We start from the raw sequence: 22,840 nt of genomic DNA, 5'->3' as shown, positions 1-22,840 counted from the left end.
CTTGTATACGCTCCTAGCCTGAACCTTGCCTGCTCCAACCTTCTGGAATTACCCTGCACCCTCCATATACCTTCTTACCTGCCTGAGTACCAAACCTGCTGTTTCCCTGCACCTTGCTTCATTTCACTCCCAGCTGGACTTCACTACCTCTGTCTGCATCAGTTACAGCTCACCAAGCCTGCATTCAGTTACTGCTCATCAAGCCTGCATTTTGTTACAGCTCATCATACCTGCATGCTGTTTTAGCTCACCATACTTATACTGGACTGTTCCTGCCTGTCACTATCTGGACATTTGTTCATGAACCCTCACTACAGTTATCAAGTGCACTTTAGTGCTAAGCCTGGACTTTTTGTTTGTCATTCCCATGTCTTCTCAGTCACTTATTAAAAACCCCACTTTTTCATTTGTCTGCTCCTGTGTCTGCTTCTATCACCACCCCGGGCCCACAACAAATTCAGAACCTCACAATAGGTGTAGTCACATAAGAAGCATAAACATTTGAGTCACATCAAAAAATTTCTATCTTTACAAATTAACTTTGCCCATCTCTCTACTAACACTCTGTTGTTTAATGTGGATTCTGATTCTGTAAAATCTGAGGGTCATTTGTCACTATTAATTATTTTGGATTGCTTTGCCATCTTCAAAGCAACGGACAGGATCCGCTCTGTCCAGATCTGTCAGGATAATCAGCGAATACAGGATCAGGGCAATAACTGGGTAGCTTGGTGATACTGGACTAGGTTGGAACTGGACTTTGACTGGACTGGAGTCAGATTCTTGAACTGGACCAGACTCGGACTGGACTGGAGATGTAACAATTAAACCGGACTGGAGTCAGACTTGGATGATACTGCCCTGGTGTGCAATTGTTACTGAGTGTAGCTCAGAGGAGTACAGGAGTGCAGGACTGAACAGGACAAGGTGCAATACTGTACTGACTGGATATAGCTGTGCTTGAACAGGATAAAACGGTTACTGGATTTTGATGGAAAGAGACGGTGCTGCTGGGTGCAATGGCTGGACGGTATAGTACATACTGAACCAGGTTAACTCACAGAAGATACAGGGGTTACTCACATGGCAGAGTTCAGGATCGCTGTAGCTGATTAGGAATAGCTCTGCACAGCAAGATGCCCTGATACTGTATATCTGCAGATATATCACCCATCTGCTGTGCTGAAGAGCAGATGCAATAAGTCTGCGACTGACGTCGTTTACAGACATATTGGAGGTACACACCCACCGACCCACTTTTTCAGTTGAATGAATCCTGGCTGAATTCCTCTTTCTTTCTCTTTTCATTAACAGATCTGAATATCTTTCAGCTGTCTCCTCCTTGATGGCCTTATACTACTTGAAATCTGATCTACTGTATTTATGGCTGAGCTTCTTGTGTTTGCACTTTTATTCAACTTGCACCATACTTGCTGACTTTTCAATTCTCCTTTGAGGGAGATGTCCGGAAAGGTGATGCAGATGACCAATCCAGGGGAGAGCTGGGCTTTTCACTTAATTAGACCCTACCCCCTCTCTATGAACTCACGATTCCCAGTATTATCTCCCCATTCCGCCCACTTCACTAGGAAATGGAAAGGATGCAGGAGACCCAGCTACTCTTCGGGGGTCAGGGGGACTACCTGAAATGTTGTCAATCTCCAGGACCTTCTGGGAGTATAGATAAATATGACTATATCCTTTTTACAAACAACTCTGCATCTGCATCTACATCTCAATCTCATTGCCATGATATTTACTTTTACTGTTCTCCAATCCCAATAAGTCTTTACAAGTCACCTTGTTTTTACCTAATAAATATGTTCCCAGTCCACTTTGACTTTGCTAATGACACTAATAAAATACCAATGCAAGCATTTATTATTTCCCACCTCGGTTATTATAACACCCACTGCAATACAAAGATGGTGTCAACTTGCATAATTTTATCAGGAGAATCCATCACCCTTTCTTTACAGGCTGACACTTGAAATGTGTGGTGATTTCTGTTATGGTAAGTATACAAATTTACAACCCCTTTAATTACCCACATCTCATCTAGATTGCAAGTCCTAGTTAGCAGAGCATCCTGCCTGTTTTAGCATATATTCTTGTATTCATATCATGGTATGTAAATACAGTAATTGTACTATAAATGTTAGCATTATATTCAGAATGTTTGATAATGACAATAGAAATGTGTTATTTACACTGAAAGCCAATCATATACTATGTGGAAATATGTTTCCAGTGCAGACCTGTTTTATATTTTGTACTTTGTGGAATTAAAATAAAGGGTCTATTTACTAAGCAGTGTTAGGAGACAGAGTGAAAAGTGATAAGAAAGTGATAAGGTGCCAGCCAATCAGGTCCCAACTGTCATTTTTCAAATACAGTCAGTGAGATGACAGTTGGGAGCTGATTGGCTGTCACCTTATCACTTTCTTATCACTTTTCACTCTGTCTCCTAACACTGCTTAGTAAATAGACTCCAAAGTGACTGTTTTCCTCCACTATGACAACACTTTCTATTATATAATGGGCTTAAATTCCCCTCAGTTGGACACTAGAGATGAGAGGAGGCCACACCCCTCCTCTTAATTCTGCTAGGTAGACATAGGCTCCTCCTCTTCCTGCCTCCACCCCACCTCCCACACACAAGCCACTCTATGCACAACTGTGTCCCTTGCTCCTCACCTTCAGCCTCACTTGTAAATCTGTCTGGAGCACTGTCTTCACCTCTGCTTGTCCCTATCAATCCATCCGTCCAGCCTATCAAAGCAAAGCAAAGGGAGCTGCCCCAGCTTCCTCACTCCTCACCTACAGCTGCAACAGTAAGATCTACGATCATGAATACAATGTGTAATACACTTCTATGCATCGTAATGGAAGATCGTAACGATCAATCGTACACCATTTGACCACATCATCTGAAGAAGTTCAAGGGAAGAATTTCAAGGGCAATCGTACTACACTTCTTACCAAGTTTGAATTGCACCGTGTATGGGGCCCTTTATATTCTAAAATATGTCTGGATAATGTAATATGATATTTTCAGCAAAACAGCAGTACCTTACAGCTGGACTTTTTCGTGGGCACTGTGGCCCTGATTCAGAGCCGGACGCTCTGACAGAGCAGTCACTCTGAATCAGGGCCAGGCTATTCTTTTTTTAGAATGGCCTCCTGGCCGCTCGCATAGCTGTGGGTGACCACCCACAGCTATAGCGAGCAGCCAGGAAGATGGTCGCGATGGTCAAGACCATCGCGACCATTGGGCTTGCGACGAGACCCTTGTGGTAGGGTCTCGTTGCCGCAAACCCCAGAGAGATTTTGGCTCTAACAGATGTCAGTGGGGCCGCCCCCAAACGGAGGCGTTCACATGGGAATGCCTCCGTTTGGTCAGCCACTCCCCCGGCTCGCCCACCAAAGGGGGCGTGCTGTCACTCAACATCGACAGCTCGCCCCCTTTGTTGCGAGACCCGGAGCGACGGAGTGCCCGTCGCTATCTGGGTCTCGCGCATGCGCACGACGGAGCCGGCTACGTCGTGCGCATGCACACTGGCCCACCATCAACCCAGTTGCGAGCACACGGCGCTTGTGACCGGGTCTGAATCAGGCCCTGTATTCTCTCATCTGACACTCTTGGGATATTTACTCAGCATCAAGTTCTAAATCCAGTGCTCCCGATGGCTGAAATTTAAAGGGGAAATGATTTTACTAGCAAAATGCTTCTAGTAAAAGCATTGCCCTTTTAAAGTTTATGGCATAAACACGATCAGAAGCACTGAGTTTAAGAACCTGGCGCTTAGTAAATAAACCCCTGGGCATCAAGACTCTGTTTCCTCTATTATCTTTCAGCCAACTGCCTATTAACAAATTTCCAATCTTTGCAGTATGGCAGCCTACAAATTACAAATAGTAATTATAGATCATAGAACGTTTATCTGCATTTAAATCTATAGTGTTACAGAGTTGCTCTTTTAAATTCAGTGATAATTTTCTTACCACCACTCTATGTAGAGTAATTAAGTGGCTGGGGTTTTTTCTGTTCTCTAATTGTACCAAGTTGCATTTTAAGGCTGACAGATTAGTGTATCTCCAGGTTATCGGCTGGTTAACAAATGTAATTAAACGAGAATTGGCTCAGCATGTTACTTGACCCAGTTTGGCTCATTATATTTTCACACTTCATCTGGGGGCGTAATTATTTTTATCAGTTTTCCAATGTGTAAGAGTTGCTTAGTTTTTTGCCATTTTGAAAACCAAAAACAACATTTTAATTGACCTCAGCTAAGGCAGCTTGTTTGTTACAAAATAGTCTCTTAAAGGAAAGTCAGAATAAAACAAAATATGAACTATGTATCACCTAAGGGCACTAAATAACACCATGGCCATACTCCCCTTCTCTGTCCCATACTCCCATGTATATAGAGTATTGCCTCTGCCTCCCAGCACCTTTGTCCTCACCATTAGTTAATGTGCAGAAACAAGTAGAGCAAGGTGCAGTTTAAAGTACAAATTGTCATCTGAAGGTGACCATACACTGACCAACTTTCATCCAACCATCCAACTAACCGACTGTACAACTAAAACAGTATTCCACAAACTGATCTGACATTTACAACAGACCAGAGTATAATATACCCCAGGCGCTAATGAGAATGGTAAATCGACTGTTTCTGCTGCTGTGTAGTCAGTCCCACTTAACAAATCAGAAGTGGAGAAAAAAGAAACTATAGCTATGACAGAAGATATTGTTAACTTAATAAAACTGTATTAGTAAAAAACACTGTGAATAGCAATATAACATTTTTAATATAATTGCAAAAAGTACAAACATGTACTTATCATTACAACATAAGCAATGTATGGCCCACATCAATTGGTGTTTATGAGGCGTATTACCAATAGTTTAAGCAATATAAATAATTGCTAAATGTTACTAAGCACTCACTATGGTGTTAGATGAATAGTGCCAATAGTACTCTTTAAATAGCTCCAGCAATTGTAGGCAGTTTGAGTCCAAGATGGATATAGTACTATTAGGTTCTCTGTGGCAATATAACCTCATTGGCTGGTTTAAAATTTAGGTAAAAAACATTCTAATAAATAAAGACAAGACACAAAGTTTAATTTCAGCCTTCTTTTATTTTAACTTACAGCTGTATATCCTACCACTGCACTGCCTAAATGAAGCAGCTAATAGATGCTGGGTACACCCCTAACGAGTGATCTGCAGATGATGATTGTTTATACACACTGAACAACCATCATCTATCATCTGGGCGCAGGGCGTGTATGGGTGATCGTCTGACTGGCCGTACACACAGCACAATGCCCCAATATATTTGCAGATATATTGGGCATCGTCAGTGCAGAACAGCCGAAATGATATGTCTGTGAATGACTTCGTTCACAGACATATCGTTGGTACACACTGGCCAACGCACTCAAGATATTTTGGCTGATTAATCTGATTAATTGATCGGCCAATATATCTACCAGAGAGCCCCAGGTTACTAAAGTTTATTCTGCGGTTCCAACAATTGACTTCAATGGAGAAGCAGTTCATTGGCTGAGAGAGACAGGGGCTCACCTCTCTCAGCTAATGAACGCTCAGATACGGCTCTATAAAGGCAGAAGCTGCCTCTGAGCATTTAATTCGGGAGATAGAAACCATCCTGGTTGGTACCTGTTGCGTGGATCAGGATTTTCGTGTTTTTGTTTTAAGAAGACCTTGGATGCTTACTTTGGACAAGAGGACCACTCCTGGTAATGTACAGTAGGTGAGTATGTGTGTGTATGTATGTAATAAAACTGTACTTTCACGGTGTGTGTGTGTTTAGACATTTCTTTACAGGTGAACTACAGGTATCAGTGGTGCCTAATCCTAAGTCCCCCCCGGGAGCCCCCAACCTAACCCTTCCCCCCCGCGCGGCTGTCCACACCCGGCTTACCTACGATCAATAAGCCGGGTGTCGGGCAGCGTAGGTCTAGTGACAGGCGTCGGGAAGCCAGCAGTTGGGATTTCGTCTGTCGGCTTCCCGACTGCTTCCCCTCTCATCCCCGAACCTGCATAATCTGACAATATCGTTATCATATATTTAAAAAAAAAATATTTCATATATGATAAATTGGTCATTGGTAAGTCTCCTATGGTGCATTTTTAATCGGTGTGTTTTTTCACCATTAATTTCTGTATTTTCCTTTATATCTTCGCCGATATTCACCATTATAGTGAATATTACTACTATCGCCACTTTCAATGCACATACATTTTTTGCACATCTTTGATGTTTTTTGTTCTTTATTTTCTTTTCATGTCTTCTATCCATTAGGACTTTATTTTGCAGTTTGTTGTTTTGTCTTCTGATTCCTATATTTTAATACACTGTACAACTAAAACAGTATTCCACAAACTGATCTGACATTTTCAACAGACCAGAGTATATTATACCCCAGGCGCTAATGAGAATGGTAAATCGACTGTTTCTGCTGCTGTGTAGTCAGTCCCACTTAACAAATCAGAAGTGGAGAAAAAAGAAACTATAGCTATGACAGAAGATATTGTTAACTTAATAAAACTGTATTAGTAAAAAACACTGTGAATAGCAATATAACATTTTTAATATAATTGCAAAAAGTACAAACATGTACTTATCATTACAACATAAGCAATGTATGGCCCACATCAATTGGTGTTTATGAGGCGTATTACCAATAGTTTAAGCAATATAAATAATTGCTAAATGTTACTAAGCACTCACTATGGTGTTAGATGAATAGTGCCAATAGTACTCTTTAAATAGCTCCAGCAATTGTAGGCAGTTTGAGTCCAAGATGGATATAGTACTATTAGGTTCTCTGTGGCAATATAACCTCATTGGCTGGTTTAAAATTTAGGTAAAAAACATTTTAATAAATAAAGACAAGACACAAAGTTTAATTTCAGCCTTCTTTTATTTTAACTTACAGCTGTATATCCTACCACTGCACTGCCTAAATGAAGCAGCTAATAGATGCTGGGTACACCCCTAACGAGTGATCTGCAGATGATGATTGTTTATACACACTGAACAACCATCATCTATCATCTGGCCGCGGGGCGTGTACGGGTGATCGTCTGACTGGCCGTACACACAGCACAATGCCCCAATATATTTGCAGATATATTGGGCATCGTCAGTGCAGAACAGCCGAAATGATATGTCTGTGAATGACTTCGTTCACAGACATATCGTTGGTACACACTGGCCAACGCACTCAAGATATTTTGGCTGATTAATCTGATTAATTGATCGGCCAATATATCTACCAGAGAGCCCCAGGTTACTAAAGTTTATTCTGCGGTTCCCACAATTGACTTCAATGGAGAAGCAGTTCATTGGCTGAGAGAGACAGGGGCTCACCTCTCTCAGCTAATGAACGCTCAGATACGGCTCTATAAAGGCAGAAGCTGCCTCTGAGCATTTAATTCGGGAGATAGAAACCATCCTGGTTGGTACCTGTTGCGTGGATCAGGATTTTCGTGTTTTTGTTTTAAGAAGACCTTGGATGCTTACTTTGGACAAGAGGACCACTCCTGGTAATGTACAGTAGGTGAGTATGTGTGTGTATGTATGTAATAAAACTGTACTTTCACGGTGTGTGTGTGTTTAGACATTTCTTTACAGGTGAACTACAGGCATCAGTGGTGCCTAATCCTAAATCCCCCCCGGGAGCCCCCAACCTAACCCTTCCGCCCCGCGCGGCTGTCCACACCCGGCTTACCTATGATCAATAAGCCGGGTGTCGGGCAGCGTAGGTCTAGTGACAGGCGTCGGGAAGCCAGCAGTTGGGATTTCGTCTGTCGGCTTCCCGACTGCTTCCCCTCTCATCCCCGAACCTGCATAATCTGACAATATCGTTATCATATATTTAAAAAAAAAATATTTCATATATGATAAATTGGTCATTGGTAAGTCTCCTATGGTGCATTTTTAATCGGTGTGTTTTTTCACCATTAATTTCTGTATTTTCCTTTATATCTTCGCCGATATTCACCATTATAGTGAATATTACTACTATCGCCACTTTCAATGCACATACATTTTTTGCACATCTTTGATGTTTTTTGTTCTTTATTTTCTTTTCATGTCTTCTATCCATTAGGACTTTATTTTGCAGTTTGTTGTTTTGTCTTCTGATTCCTATATTTTAATACATGAATTAAAGGTTCTGTTTAGGGTTATAACAAGGTGTGCCCCATCAACCAGGAGTTCTTTTTTGTCTGCTTTTGTTGATTACTATATATTTGCTCCTAGGGTGCACCCTTATTACGACAGTTTAGCCCTCATTATATTTATCTGCTTTATGAATCACTCATATCTGAGAACCTATTTAAGATGTCAATTTAACTCTGTGACACTATCTTCATTCTTGAACCTATTTGCCACCTTGGTGAGGTGTATCTTATTTCCTCCTACTCTCTCTCCTTTACTTCTTTCTCTCTTTCTTTTCTTCATATCAGTGATTTTCATCCTTTTCAACTCGAGGCATACTACACAAGATTTTTAAATTGCCAAGGCAAACTATCCGGCAATGGTGTGCGCGTGACTAATGAAAAAAACATAAACATTGTCTCTTACATAAACAAATACACACACATCGGCCTCAACAGGAAAATAACACACTACATTGGTCTCCTCAGGAATATAACACACTACATTGGTCTCCTCAGGAATATAACACACTACATTGGTCTCCTCAGGAATATAACACACTACATTGGTCTCCTCAGGAATATAACACACTACAGTACAAGTGGGCTGAGCTGACCACAGTGGCACACTTGACAACCGCTCGTGGCACACTAGTTGAAAAATGCTGCTTCAGATTGCTATCGTGAGTTTGGACAGCAGGTTCGGGCGATGAGCGACATCATCAATGACCAGCGGGAGCGCGCATCACTGGTCGTTGATGGCATATCCACTGGACGATATTGCGGATGATGAACGATAACGATACCGTTATCGTTCAAAACATCCAAAATATCGTCTAGTGGATATGCGGCTTAACAGAAATCGGCTTTGTACAGAGGGGGTGATTCAGAGGCGCTCGTAAGCGGCCGCTCGCTCACTCCGAGCGATGTTCGCACATCTTTGCATGCGTATGGGTCATAATGCGCATGCGCCAACCAGTCATTGAGGTCGGAAATCGTGCGCTCGCAAAACAGCGAGGGCCTGCTAATTTGAGTGACAGAATGAAGCGTTTGTGGGTGGTAACAGGGGAAGGTGCTTGAAAACGGGGGGTGGAGATCCGAACGCAGACGTGCAAAACGGTCAAAATGGGCGTTTAATAGGTGTGCATAATTAACAAAGCAGCGTCATCGACCACGTCACTTGGTTGTCTTTTAGCCTGAACTGCTCGCAGTGATTGCGGGAAGTAAAACCTACCATAAGCACTGCGAGCAGTTCAGACGCCTTTCGATGTTCCCGATTAATCTAATAAATAGCGGAGATGACGTATGATGCGAATGGCCAGGGGCGTCTTTACAAAATAGCGAGCGCATGTTTCGTTCGCTCACTCAGACATAGGGGCTTACATTACTTACTGAAAAGGGCTATCAACAATGTGAAACCTCAGACCCTAAAATATCATAACTTCCCCCCACGAAAGAAAGGTAGTCTAGCTGGCCGAGCAAAATTAGAAAACGAAGGTTGCCTAAACATGAGTGAGATAAGAATCCTGGAATTTTTGCTGATTGGCTGTCTTGACAGCCTTGTTACTAGACAGATTAAATGGGTTAAGGGGGTAACGATACTGGATCAGAACCTCAATATACCCCTGCCTATACCTTCTAAAACCCTTCCTATAAACCTCTAAGGATGACGCTAATTTGCGTATGCAGTCATACAGTATATAAAGACTTAGACCTGGAATCTGTGGTTCCAAAGCACAAGTGTTATTCAAGTAAAAGTTCAGACAGTTACACGCTATTGATCCAGACACAATTTAGGCGCAAAAGGAAATTATACAGACCCAAGTACAGTATACATACGCAGCGCTTCCGGACCCGAAGATAGGCATTAGCAAGAGACCCCTCGTCATACAGCATTCAGCACGAAGACTAAGAACCATCGTTTGAGCACACATATTTATACCCCCCCAGAATAAACAGGACAATAGAGAAGTTTGTTGCTGATGTCATTGGTTCCCAGGGGAGAAGCATCTGTTACAGGGTATTTAACAGGCTGGTTGAAATAGACTCTCCCTGCCTCTAACAGCTGGGGATCTTTCCCTTCCCGCCCCCTGCAACATCCTAACAGTTGTTCATGAAATATACATGTTGTTGCTTGTAGGCTCTGCGATCCATAACTCGAGAATGCATGATGCGATCTCCCCACCGATAACACCGGAATACTGTAAAAAGAGTACGCATCAGTACAAAACCAAACACGACTTGTTTAGCATGTATAATACCTTAGTTATCAAATATCTTTATTTCTCAGCATTTAAACTAACTGAACCAACTTAAATCATACACTTTAAAGCTTATTAAACCTTATGTGTGAATATGTAATGTGTGAGTATTCGGGGTTTGATATAAGGATGCCAGTTAACTTGGAACAGATGCATGCGCATAAAGCTAATAAAACAGCGGTTTCATACAAAGTCCTATGCATTCGCTAATATGCGACTAGTTAACAGCGCAGTTGTGTGTATTAATGTGTGTATGAGAAATGGTGAAAGATGCAATCGCATGGTGCTAATAGTATTATCGCCACATGTACTAAAATGTGAGTTTATCCAAAATGGCGCTTAGGCGGCCATTCGCAAAATGGCATCTTGCGATCTCATTTTCAAGATGGCGTCTTGCGGCCAGTCGCAAGATGGCGTCGCCGCGATTAAATTTTAAACTCAGCCAATTATTCTGCTTTGACGGGGTCAGGTGGTTATGAGCTGGCCAATGATTGCAGTTGGGGGTGTTCCTTCAATTAAGTTATAAAAGAGGTGAAGGGTAAAGTATCTGCCTCTTTGTGATTCTGGAGTCTCAGGCTAAGTATCACTGTGCTTTATTTCATTAGTCATTACCCCCTGGTTAGCATGCCTCGTTCTAGGAGAAATGCTCCCCCTCCGAGGCACCTGGCCGAGTTTGCTCGGCCCCTCAGGGCTGCCTCTGCCCGCTTTCCCCCGCCTCAGCCCTGTCCCCCCCTCTGTTTCCCATTTATTGTCCCTTACCTGTCCTCCTGTCTCCCCCTGCTTTGTAGTCGCGGCGGGCGCGGGTGCTCCCGCTTCCCCTGCTGTCTCTGCGGCTATGCCTGTGCGCGTGGGGGCAGCGGCGGGTGGCCCCGCCCCCCCCACGCTTCTCTCCCGATCTTTCCCCGGCTCCAGCTTGGCCGCCCGGCCCTGCTTATGCGGCGGGCCTGGCATCCATCTCCAACCCGGTGGCCATCTTGAGTGCCGCTGTGGTGGTGAGACCTGGACCCCCTGCCATCACACAGTTTGTCCCTGCACCCCCGCTGGTGGCCAGAGCATCCATGGTGGCTTCCACGGGGGTGCACACCTCAGTCTACAACCCCTACCCACAGCAGCATGTCCCATTAATGGCAAGTTCCTTGCCTGCCACTTCTTTTTTCAGCCCTCATTACCCCTCCCCCGCCCCTTTTTCTTCATGGTCCCAGCCTTCTTGGAGTTCTGGCCCTGCTCCCCCTATTTTTCCTGCTGTCTCCGCTGCTCCACCTTCCTCATATCCTTCCTTCATGGCTTCCTCCCTGCCTTACAGTTTCCCTTATTGGCAGCCTCCCTCTTTTTCCAGCCCTTCACCTTGGCATTCCTTTCCCCCTCCCTCTCCTTTCATTCATCAACCTACCTCCTCTTTTTTTACCCATGCCCCCCCTTCGGCCGCCCATCCGGTGCCTACTTTGTTTCCCCCCCCTCTATTTCTTCTGCCTCTGCTACCCCTGCTTTTCCTGCATCTGTTTCTGTCCCTGCTGTTTTACACCACTCTCCTCCCGCTCCCGCTCTTCCTTCCACACCCCCCCCCCTGCCTGTTGATTGTTCAGTTCCGGTTTTGGCTCCTCACGCACCTGGTACAGTTTCAGAAACAGTGGACGTTCCGATCATTCCGGCTGTCATGGCTCCAGCTCCTGTGCGCGTCGAGGTGGACCCGGAGGGAGCTCCAGTGGACCCTCTGCGTGAAGCTCCAGGCGATTCGGTTCCTGTCCAGGGCGGTGGTGAGTATGATATGTCTCCATCTTTATCCTCTCTTTCTGCCTCATCTTCTCACTCGTCTGGTTCCCTGGGGCGCCCGCGCAAGATTGTTAGATTGGTTGCGCGGCGTTTAGCTAAAAAAACTGAGGGAAAGAAGAAAACAGGTGACGCATCAGGCCCCATTGAACAGCTGCTGGGAGCAGATTCTGTACATTGCGCTAATACTGCTGTCCTTTGGGGTTTGCGAAAAAGCGTAAGGGAAAAGATTCGCAGGGGTAAGTTCGTAGATTTTTTCACCCTTACGGATGAGATGAAGAAGGGATTAGCTCAAGCTAAAAGGAAGATGTTTTCTGCGGATATAATTCCTGGCTAAAAGGCATGCTTATTTTTGTGGCGTGTTATTTAGAAACGCGACCGGAGGAGCATCAGAATGTTATCAGGTACATTTACTTGGTGCATGATATGTTCGCCCGGTCACGGGGCACATCGTGGAAGGATTATGATTGCCAGTTCAGATGTAAGCATGAGGGCAGTCGCATAGTGCCATCTGGGGTTAAAGATGTCGAGGTTTGGCTCGAGGTTTCGCAGCTTCGGCGGCCTCCTTTGGACGTAGTGCCCCTGCGTAAGGTTGCTTTATCTAGGCCTGGCGCATCGGGGATGACAAAGGGGAAGTGTTTTGCTTTCAATGACTCGAGGTGCAACCGGGGCACCTCTTGTCGTTTTCGTCACTCCTGCCGCATTTGCAACGGGGAGCACCCGGCCAGGGATTGCTGTTGGGGCTCTAGAGCCGCGGTTTCTGATAGGGCCGATTGCTCCAAGACAGCTAGTTAAGGCTAGGTCGCCTATCCATTTGGCGGAGCTTTCCAAGTGGTTGGCGCGTTATCCCAATAGAGAGTCTGCTTCTTTTCTTTTGGATGGTTTTTCATTTGGTTTCAGTTTACCTATTTCTGGCCCACTCCAAGTTAATGCCCCCCAGAATTTGCGCTCTGCTCGGGATTTCCCTCAAGTTTTGCGGGCTAAGGTGGACGCGGAGGTTTTGCTGGGCAGGATGGAGGGCCCTTTCCCTTGTCCTCCTCTGCCGAACCTTTGTGTCTCGCCGTTGGGAGTAGTTCCTAAGAAGGCGCCTGGGAAGTTTTGTTTGAGTCAGCATTTGTCCTACCCCCACGGTAAATCGGTCAACGATGCTATACCCGATTCGGCTTGTAGTGTTGCGTATCAGTCTTTTGATGATTCTTTAGGCCTGGTTCGTAGCTTTGGTCCGGGCGCTTTGCTGGCAAAATTGGATGTTGAGTCCGCATTTCGCTTGTTACCTTTACACCCTGAAGCAATGCAATATATGGGTTTTAGACTCGGAGGGGATTTCTTTGTTGATAAATGTCTGCCCATGGGTTGTGCGGTCTCCTGTGCCTATTTTGAGAAGTTCAGTTCGTTTCTACAATTGTGCATAGTAGCAGGCACTGGGCATCATGGTGTTGCGCATTACCTTGACGACTTTCTCTTTATAGGTACAGGAGGGAGTGAGGTTTGTACGGATCTCCTTCTTTCCGCCACAGCTTTGTTTAGGGTCTTAGGAGTTCCTGTTGCGCATGACAAAACCGAGGGCCCCTCATCCTGTCTTTCTTATTTGGGCATAGAGATAGACACAGTGGCGGGTTGTTGTCGCTTGCCGCGTGACAAGGTCATTAAGTTGCTCGATCAGATTGCGATTTGTTTAGGAGCAGATAGCGTTAAATTGCGCGTGGTTCAGTCTTTACTGGGGTCATTTAATTTTGCTTGTCGCATTATTCCCATGGGGCGGGTTTTTTGCAGAAAGTTAGAGAGGTCCATGGCCGGGGTGAGCCAGCCGCATCATTATGTTCGTTTGTCTTCTGAAATGAAGGAGGATCTGCGGACTTGGGGCCTGATTCAGAGCCGGACGCTATTTGCGCTCGCTCATTCAGAAAAAGGGGCCGGATATTTAAATAGAGCGCTCGCTCTTTGCGGTCTGTTGACGCCTCTATGTCTGAACGAGCGAACAAAACATGCGCTTTTTTTTTTAAAACGCCCCCTGGCCGCTCACATCCTACGTCATCTTCTCTATTTATTTGATTAATCGAGTACATCGAAAGGCGTATGAACTGCTCACAGTGCTTGTGGTAGCATTTTCCTACCACAATCATGCGAGCAGTTCAGGCTAAAAGACAACCAAGTGACGTGGTCGATGACGCTGCTTTGTTAATTATGCACACCCTTAAAACGCCCGTTTTGACCGTTTGGCACGCCTGCGTTCGGATCTCCACTCCCCGTTTTCAAGCACCTTCCCCTGTTACCACCCACAAACGCCTCATTCTGTCACTCAAATTAGCAGGCATTCGCTATTTTGCGAGCACACAATTTCAGACCGCAATGACTGGTTCGCGCATGCGTATTACAACCCATACGCATGCGCAGTTGTGCGAACATCGCTCGGAGTGAACGAGCGGCTGCTTACGAGCGGCCAAACCTAAACCCAAATTACCTACGCCGGGAGCCCAACAACCTGGCTTACCGATCGAAGTGTAAAGCCGAGGGGGTGAGGGTTAGGCTTAGGGTTCCCGGGGGGGACTTAGAGTTAGACACCCCACCCGGGAGTTTAGGGTTAAGCTAGGGGAAGGGAGGGTTAGGCACCCCCTGGGGGAGTTTAAGGTTAGACACCCCCCCGGGGTTTAGATGGCGGGGAAGGGGGGGTTAGGTTTAGGCACTTAGAGGGGAATTAGGGTTAGGCATTTGTGAGGGGGAGGTTAGGGTTAGGCACAACTAAAGGGAGGGTTAGGGGGTAGAATAGGGTAGGAAATACTTACCTTGGGACGATCAGGATTTTCACTGCTGCCGGGATGCCATGCAGCCGGCGGTCAATCATACTGAATCCATAGCAGCTAATCCGATGTAGCTAGTTACTGTTACTTAGAGATCCTATACAGTGATCAATTGTATTTTGATACTTTGTTATATTTTTATTGCCAATTTATTTCTATTGAATTTTAGATTAATTGTGAATTGCAATCTAATTGTATTATATTTTGAATGTAATTCTGCATTTATTAGTAAAGACTATATAGATTATCTAGTGTCCGAGTGTACTACTGGGTGTAATGACGGACTTCTAATGTCTATACATAGATTTTGTTTACATCAACAACATAGCATTTCATCATAATACTACAAGGTAGAGCACAGCACAATATCTGTATTATTATTGTTATTTCCAGAGGTTGGTCACCTAGTTCTGCAGCTGCTCCCCATAGGAAACATTTAGTCCTATTGATATCAATTACCAATAACTCAGGGCCTGATTCAGAGCCGGACGCTCTGACCAGAGCGCTCGCTCTGAATCAGGGCCCTCCTACCTGAAAATGGAGCGGCCTCTTGGACGCTCGCATAGCTGTGGGTGACCACCCACAGCTATAGCGAGCGTCCATGATGATGGTCGCGATGGTCAAGACCATCGCGACCATCAGGCTTGTGACAGAGACCCTGCGGTAGGGTCTCGCTGCCGCAAGCCCTGGAGTGATTTTTGCTCCATCAGAGCCAAAATCACTCCCACTGACATCACTACTGATGTCAGTGGGGCCGGCTTCAGACGGTAGGCGTTCCCATGGGAACGCCTCCATCTGGAAGCAACGCCCCCGGCACACCCACCAAAGGGGGCGTGCTGTCAATCAACATCGACAGCACGCCCCCTTTCGTGGGAGACCCGGAGCGACGGCTACCCCGTCGCTAGCCGGGTCTCGCGCATGCGCATGATGGAGCTCCCTCCATCGTTCGCATGCGCTGTAGGGCACCATCGACCCGCTTGTGAGTGTCCTGCGCTCGCGAGCGGGTCTGAATCAGGCCCTCAGTGCGCAGAGAATACACCCCTTATTTGTCCCTGTTTATTTTAGCCCCAGCCCTCTAGTACCCATAAAAGCTATGCCTTATAAATATGTTGATGTGTCCACATCTTATTAAGTTGCAGCAAGCACTTACTGTACTTAAGCTGTCCATCCACTATTCGATTACACCTAGCGATTGAGCGATAACGACCATCATTTTTGCTCAATCGCTTGTTAATCACCTGCAAATCGTGCAGTTTAATGTCTAATATGACCAGCGATGCGCATGCACACTGGTCGTATTGGACATCTATCATCGGGCAAATATGCTGGTCAACCGGACGATAACATCAGGTTCAGCATGTTACCAGATGATTGATGAGCCTGCACTGAACAACTGCTCATTCAGTCTAGGCACATCACAAACATAGAAACGACAACACGATTACAATGTCGTAATCGTGCTGTCGTTTCTATGTCGTGTAATGGATGGGCAGCATTAGTCTACTCTTTCAGACTCCTGTCCGCCTATATTCTGAATCTTCAGGCATAAAAGAACATAAGTCAACAATATCTAATGTGTCAGGGAGGCCACGGTGCCACAAGACAGAGGCAATACTCACAACTTGATTACCTGGGTATAGGCTGGTTGTTAGGTCCAGTCCAGGTTTTGCAGTGTGCTGGGATTCCTAACCAAGCAATGAGCACCACCGGTGAGCTGGAAGCAAAGCAAAGTACTCCTGATGCCGCACAAGCTGGCCAGGCGACAGGCCGGGGGTGGTGGTTAGAATTAGGGTGCCAGGACCTGGAAGATCCACAGATATTGTAACTGATGTCTGTAAGCCAGAGTGGCAAACCTGACTTGATGTTGGCTGTGAAGTGTCTGCCAAGCAGCAGTGAATAAACGGTCCACTGTTTTACCGTACTACTGGATGTGTTTTTCCCTGCCCTGTGACATTTGGTGGCCCGTACAGGGAACACACTTGCCAGATGCATTCTGCACAGTGAGGACCCACCAATGAATACAGCACCAGAGACCCAGGGGAGGTGTGGCGGTCAGCTGTTTTCTGGCACTTAGTGTGGTGCTAGGTAAAGCCGCACAGCAGCTGGGTGGGTGAGTAGGGTGAACCAACCCAAGGAAAAATTGGTTTTAAAACTTTTCATTCTGTGCTCTCTCCTGCAACTGCACCAGCAGGGAGAGGGTTAAGTTATTTGCTTGTTGGAATAAAATTGGTTTGTGTGCTTGGCTAAAGCTGGGAAGGGCAGCCCAGCAAAGACTTAAGAGACTGTAAATTGCAATTAAAGGGGAAGTTTTCTGTTTGTTTGTTTGTTTTTTCCTGAAGCACACACACAGCAGTGTTCTTGCTATAAGTGATTGTGTAACTTAAGAGAGGAAATGTTTCCATTTAATTTTCCCATATTAGTTAGCATTAGCTAATAGTGGCTTATGATAAGGGAAGGTAAGTTTAAATTTACTACACAACCTGAAAACGGTATGGAAGAAATTATCAGGGCTATCACAAATGTGGCCGCAGGCCAGCAAGCCCAAATACAATTGCTGCAATCTCAAATGCAAACTCCGCTGGAAAGTAATAAGCTAATGCACACTGAGGGTCTCATTCAGACCCGGTCGCAACCGCTCCGGAGCTCTCTACAAAAGGGGCGGCTGTCGATGTTGATCGACAGCTCACCCCGTTTTGTAGGCAGGCCGGGGGGGTGGTTTCCAAAATGGAGGCGTTCCTTAAGGAGCGCCTACCGTTTTGTGGGTGACCTCATCAGTGGTGTCAGTGGGGAGTTTCCTGCTCGATCACAGCAGGAAGCTCCCTGGGGCTTGTGATTGCCGAGACCCAACCTTAGGGTCTCGTCGCAAGCCCCGATGGTTGCGATGGTGTTCACCATCGCGACCATCAACCTGGTCGTCGCTAAGCTGTGGGTGGTGACCCACAGCTTAGCTAGCGACCAGTAGGCCGCACTGAAAAAAGGAAGCGGCCGCCCTTATTCTGAATGAGGGCCTGAGTTACTGCAGCTCAGGAAATCAGGTCGGGAGCCAAAGGTGTTGCAGAAAATGAAGGCAACTGATGATGTTGCACCTTTGAAAGGACTGCAACTCGCCTAGGTTGGCAGCAGAAAGAATGGGTCAAAAAGTTGGCCCTACATTTAACAGGGGAAGCCCAAAAAGCATATACTGACCTGCCTGAGCAGCAAGCCACTTGTTATACACAGCTGATGGCCGCTATACTTGATAGTTCTATGACTGGTGATTTTCCCCTTCAGAAGCACCCAGAATCCAGCTAGCAGAATTGGCCAGGCTGGGTAAGGCATGGTTAAAGCCAGAGGTAAATGCAGTGAGTTGAGTGGTGGAAATAGTAGCCATAGATCACTGTATATGGGGTTTGGACCGAGGAGTACAGAGGAGCTGCAGGCTGACACCCAGACCTTTGAGAAATTGGTTACAGTTATCGAGTGCTACCTCACACTGGGGAAAATTACAGAAGTGCCTGACGGGGACCCACGACCTGTACCCAAGCCACGCACCCAGGGTCTAACAGAAGCTATCACAAGCAACCCCATGGTAGTCTGTTATGAATGTGGGGAGCTGGGGCATATTCATTATGATTGCCCAAAGCAGTCTGAACCGCTGAGTGCACAACAGGCAAAGTGCTTAGACCTGCTATCAGTATGTGCACCGGGCTTTCTTCTCCCAAAGAGTCTACCCTGTTCACATGGCAGTACAAATTGAGGGTCAAGAAGTCTAGGCATGGAAGATAACTGGTTGCCTGTTGACAGGGACGTGTCTTTACGGGACTTTACACGCGATCAATTAAATTATGCTAATCTAGTGAATGCTTTTCAAGGTGTTGTAGAAGTAAATGGCAAAATAGAAAATGGCTTGCCTCCAGAACGCACACCATATTTTATATTGAAGAATGATTTGTTGTATTGTGTAGCCTATGTACAAGGCAAAAAGGTGGAACAGTTGCTAGTTGCCAAGCGCATGTACCATTGGTACTTATAGCTGCTCACATGCAACTCTGGGGAGAGCATTTAGGGGAGGAGAGAACCCTCCTGCGAATACAATATAGATTATTTTGGCCTGGTGTACATGCCGCGGTAAAAAAACATTGTAAGGAATGTCCCGTCTGTCAGAGGACAGCTCCCAGACCCCAGTTTAGACCTCCAAGGTACCCCTGTCGGTAATTTCTGTTCTATTTGACTGGATTGGAATGGATTTGATTGGTCCAATTTAAAAATCAGCTCGAGGTCACCAATACATACTGGTCATATTAGATATCCTGAAGCAATACCTCTAAGAAACATTAAATCCAGTACTATTGCTCGAGATCTGGTAATGCTTTATACCCGTGTGGGCATTCTAACTGACCAGGGAACCCCTTTTATGTCCAGATTGATGAAAGACCTGTGTCAGCTGTTGGAGATAGAGAGAATAACAACTTCAGTCTATCACCCCAAAAACCAATGGTCTGGTAGAGAGATTCAACCAGACTCTCAAACAAATGATTAGACGAGCTGTTAATCAAGATAGCCAAGATTGGGATTTAGTGTTGCCCTATTTAATGCTTGCATTAAGGGAAGTGCCACAGGCTTTAGCCCATTTGAACTCCTGTCTGGGAGACAACCACGAGCAGTTTTAGACCTGTTAAAAGAATGGTGGGAATAGCAACCCGTTCAAGAACCTAATGTGGTACAGTTTGTGTCACAACTGTACAGCTGGTTAAAACAACTAAGTCCCTTAGTTAAACAACATATGGACCAAGCCCAACAGCAACAAAGACGCAACTATGACATAATTGTTGTAGTTCTGTCCTTCAACCCTGGGGACAAGGTGTTTGTTCTAGTTCCCACTGCTGAGAACAACTGTATGCCCATTAGCAGGGACCATATGAGGTTATCGAAAAAGTAGGGCCGGTTAATTATAAGGTCCAACATGAGGGGAGAGGAAAGCCTGAACAGATCTACCATATTAACCTGTTGAAACCATGGCAAGAGAGTATTACGCAAACCTCAGGTGTTGCTATTAAAACTCAGGAATGTATAGTACCTATTGAACAGCAGTTAAATGCCGACCAAAACAGCAAGTTATAGAAATGGTAGGTCGAAATCAGGACGTGTTTTCTCCCATTCCAGGCAGAAGCCAAATCATAAAACATTACATTGTCACCCCACCTGGGGTTATTGTAAGTCAAAGGCCTTATCACAACCCTGAAGCCAGACAAGAAGCCGTAAAACGGGAGGTAGAAGAAACGCTCCGGTTGGGAGTAATTGAAGAGTCCAATAGTGAATAGAACAATCCTATTGTATTAGTACCAAAACCCTCAGGGGCTTTGAGGTTTTGCAACAACCTTAGAAAGTTGAATAAGGTTTCTAAATTTCACTCTTATCCCATGCCACGAGTCGACGAATTAGTTAAGGATTTGGCCAAAAGTCAATACCTGACTACCTTAGACCCAATCAAGGGTTATTGGGAAATTTCCTTAACAGAGTCAGCTAAGGCTAAAACAGCATTTTCAATGCCAGAAGGATTATTCCTATATAGGATGTTACCTTTTGGCTTACATGGAGCCCCTGCAACCTTTCAATGAGCCATGAGTAAGCTGACCACATCAAGTGTATTGTGATCTTTAGTTCAGACTGGGAGTCACACCTCTCAAAAGTAGAAGCTGTGCTTAGCTCCTTACGGGTTCATGGTTTTACTGCCAATCCTGAGAAATGTGCCATTGGTATGACAGAGACTAACTGCCTTTGGTATATAGTTGGCCAGGGGCAGGTAAAGCCTCAGATGAATAAAGTGGAAGCTGTATTTTCATGACCCAAACCAGAGAGAAAAACGCAGCTGAGAACCTTTTTGGGGTTAGCGGGCTACTATCGTAAATGTATTTGTGACTTTGTGACCAGAGCAGCTCCACTGACTGACTGTTTAAGAAAAAAATGCCCAAAAAAGATAGTCTGGACTGATGCTGCTGAAGCAGCTTGGAAAGATTTAAAAGGAGCCTTGGTTTCTGCTCCCGTGCTACAGACTCCAGACTTTAAAAAAGTTTATCCTTCAGGTTGATGCCTCCGGAACAGGGTTGGGAGCAGTACTGTCCCAGGAGTTAGAAGGAGAGGAGAGACCAATTCTGTTGCCATAAAATGCATCAGTAGAACAGGAGTGTCTCGCTATTAAGTGGGCTGTCAAGTCCCTGCAATATTAATTGGGCAGGGAATTCCTGTTGGTAACAGATCTTGCACCTCTTCAATGGATGCATACCAACAAAGAAGTAAATGCTAGGGTGACTTGTTTCTGGAATTACAGCCATTTCAGTTTATAGTACAACATAGGTCTGGAAAACTGCAAGGTAATGCTGACGCCCTCCTCAAATTCTCCCAGAGAGGCCCATGGTGAAGCTAGAAGAGGGGGAGAGTAGGAAAAGGAGAGGAGGTTCACAAATACAGGCCCAAAGCGGGATGGGCGAACAGATGAGTTAGCTTGGAAAATTGTCAGCTTCACCAAGGGGGTTGAAGCTTAGGGGAAGGGAATGTGGCAGGGAGGCCACGGTTCCACAAGACAGAGGCAAGACTCACAACTTGATTACCTGGGTGTAGGCTGGTTGTCAGGTCCAGTCCAGGTTTTGCAGTGTGCTGGGATTCCCAAGCAAGCAATCAGCACCAACTGTGAGCTGGGAAGCAAGTCACAGTGCTCCTGATGCCGGACAAGCTGGCCAGGTGATAGGCCGGGGGTAGTGGTTGGCATTAGGGCGCCAGGACCTGGAAGGTCCACAGATATTGTAACTGATGTCTGTAAACCAAAATGACAAACCTGACTTGATGTTGGCTGTGAAGTGTCTGCTAAGCTGCAGTGAATAAATGGTCCACTGTTTTACAGTACTACTGGATGTAGTCCTTCCCACCTTGTGACAGGAACCATATGCAATATGCAATATGCAACATCTGTAAGTATGTATATGTATATTTGGTGCACAATTGCATATCTTCCAGAAAATAAATTGCCATAGTACAGTACATCCAATTGCAAATAGTGCTTTATGATGCAGGGTTTCTTTGAGAACAGACTTTAATACATTTTAAAGTTTAAAACATTACTAAAGTTTAAGGCTTTGTTTACACCTTTAACAGTCTTTGCTTTAGATGCAAGCAGTTACAGTACATTACTGCAAATCGTGATAATCAAGTCGCATTAGGCGTATGAAAATCTAGTTTAAAGATTTCAGTGGATAAAAACAAATTGACTGTCTTGGGATATTGGGACCTCTGGGAAACATGTGATAAATAACATATTTTTAAAAAAGCTGTTCAGAAATGATGATGTGTCATGGAAATGTTAAGGTGTTAAAATTACAGAAGATTGCTGAGGGAAAATGATAGAGAAATATAGGACTGAACTTCACAGCATCATAATGCCCAATGGGATTTTAATACTGCACATGTCCCTACTTATCCCTTATTTGTTTGTATATAACAATACAATGTGGTATCTTTTACGCAGTATCTAAGGTATAAAGCAATCAAGACAATAACAAAAATCACAGAAAGCACAAAAGTTGTATGTATGACTGTAATGTACAAAAATATTAGAGAGAATAATCATCATGGATGTGCAGAAAAAGACTGTTCTTGAAATGTTAACTTTTCATTTATTTTGTCTTTATTTTATTGCTTCTTGCTGTTTTGGAAACATTTTTATGACACAAAACGGGAACACAAATTTGATCATCAGCCTCTAGTCTTTATTGATATTGTAAAATAACACGACAGTAATGATCTCACTGAGTTTGCTTCAGGCTCTTAACTTTGAAAAGAAA

At 44.9% G+C, this 22,840-nt stretch overlaps 1 pseudogene; it reads left to right on the top strand.

The window, feature by feature from the left end:
- Positions 1-12,115: 12,115 nt before the first annotated feature.
- Positions 12,116-20,850, top strand: LOC148538807 (uncharacterized; annotated as a pseudogene).
- The last annotated feature ends 1,990 nt before the right edge of the window (positions 20,851-22,840 follow it).

Source organism: Taudactylus pleione, unplaced genomic scaffold, assembly GCF_031769625.1.
Source record: "Taudactylus pleione unplaced genomic scaffold, aTauple2 ptg000036l, whole genome shotgun sequence".
NCBI lineage: Eukaryota > Metazoa > Chordata > Amphibia > Anura > Myobatrachidae > Taudactylus > Taudactylus pleione.
The sequence above is the reverse complement of the archived record's forward strand: the minus strand, read 5'-3'. Positions and strand labels throughout refer to the sequence as shown.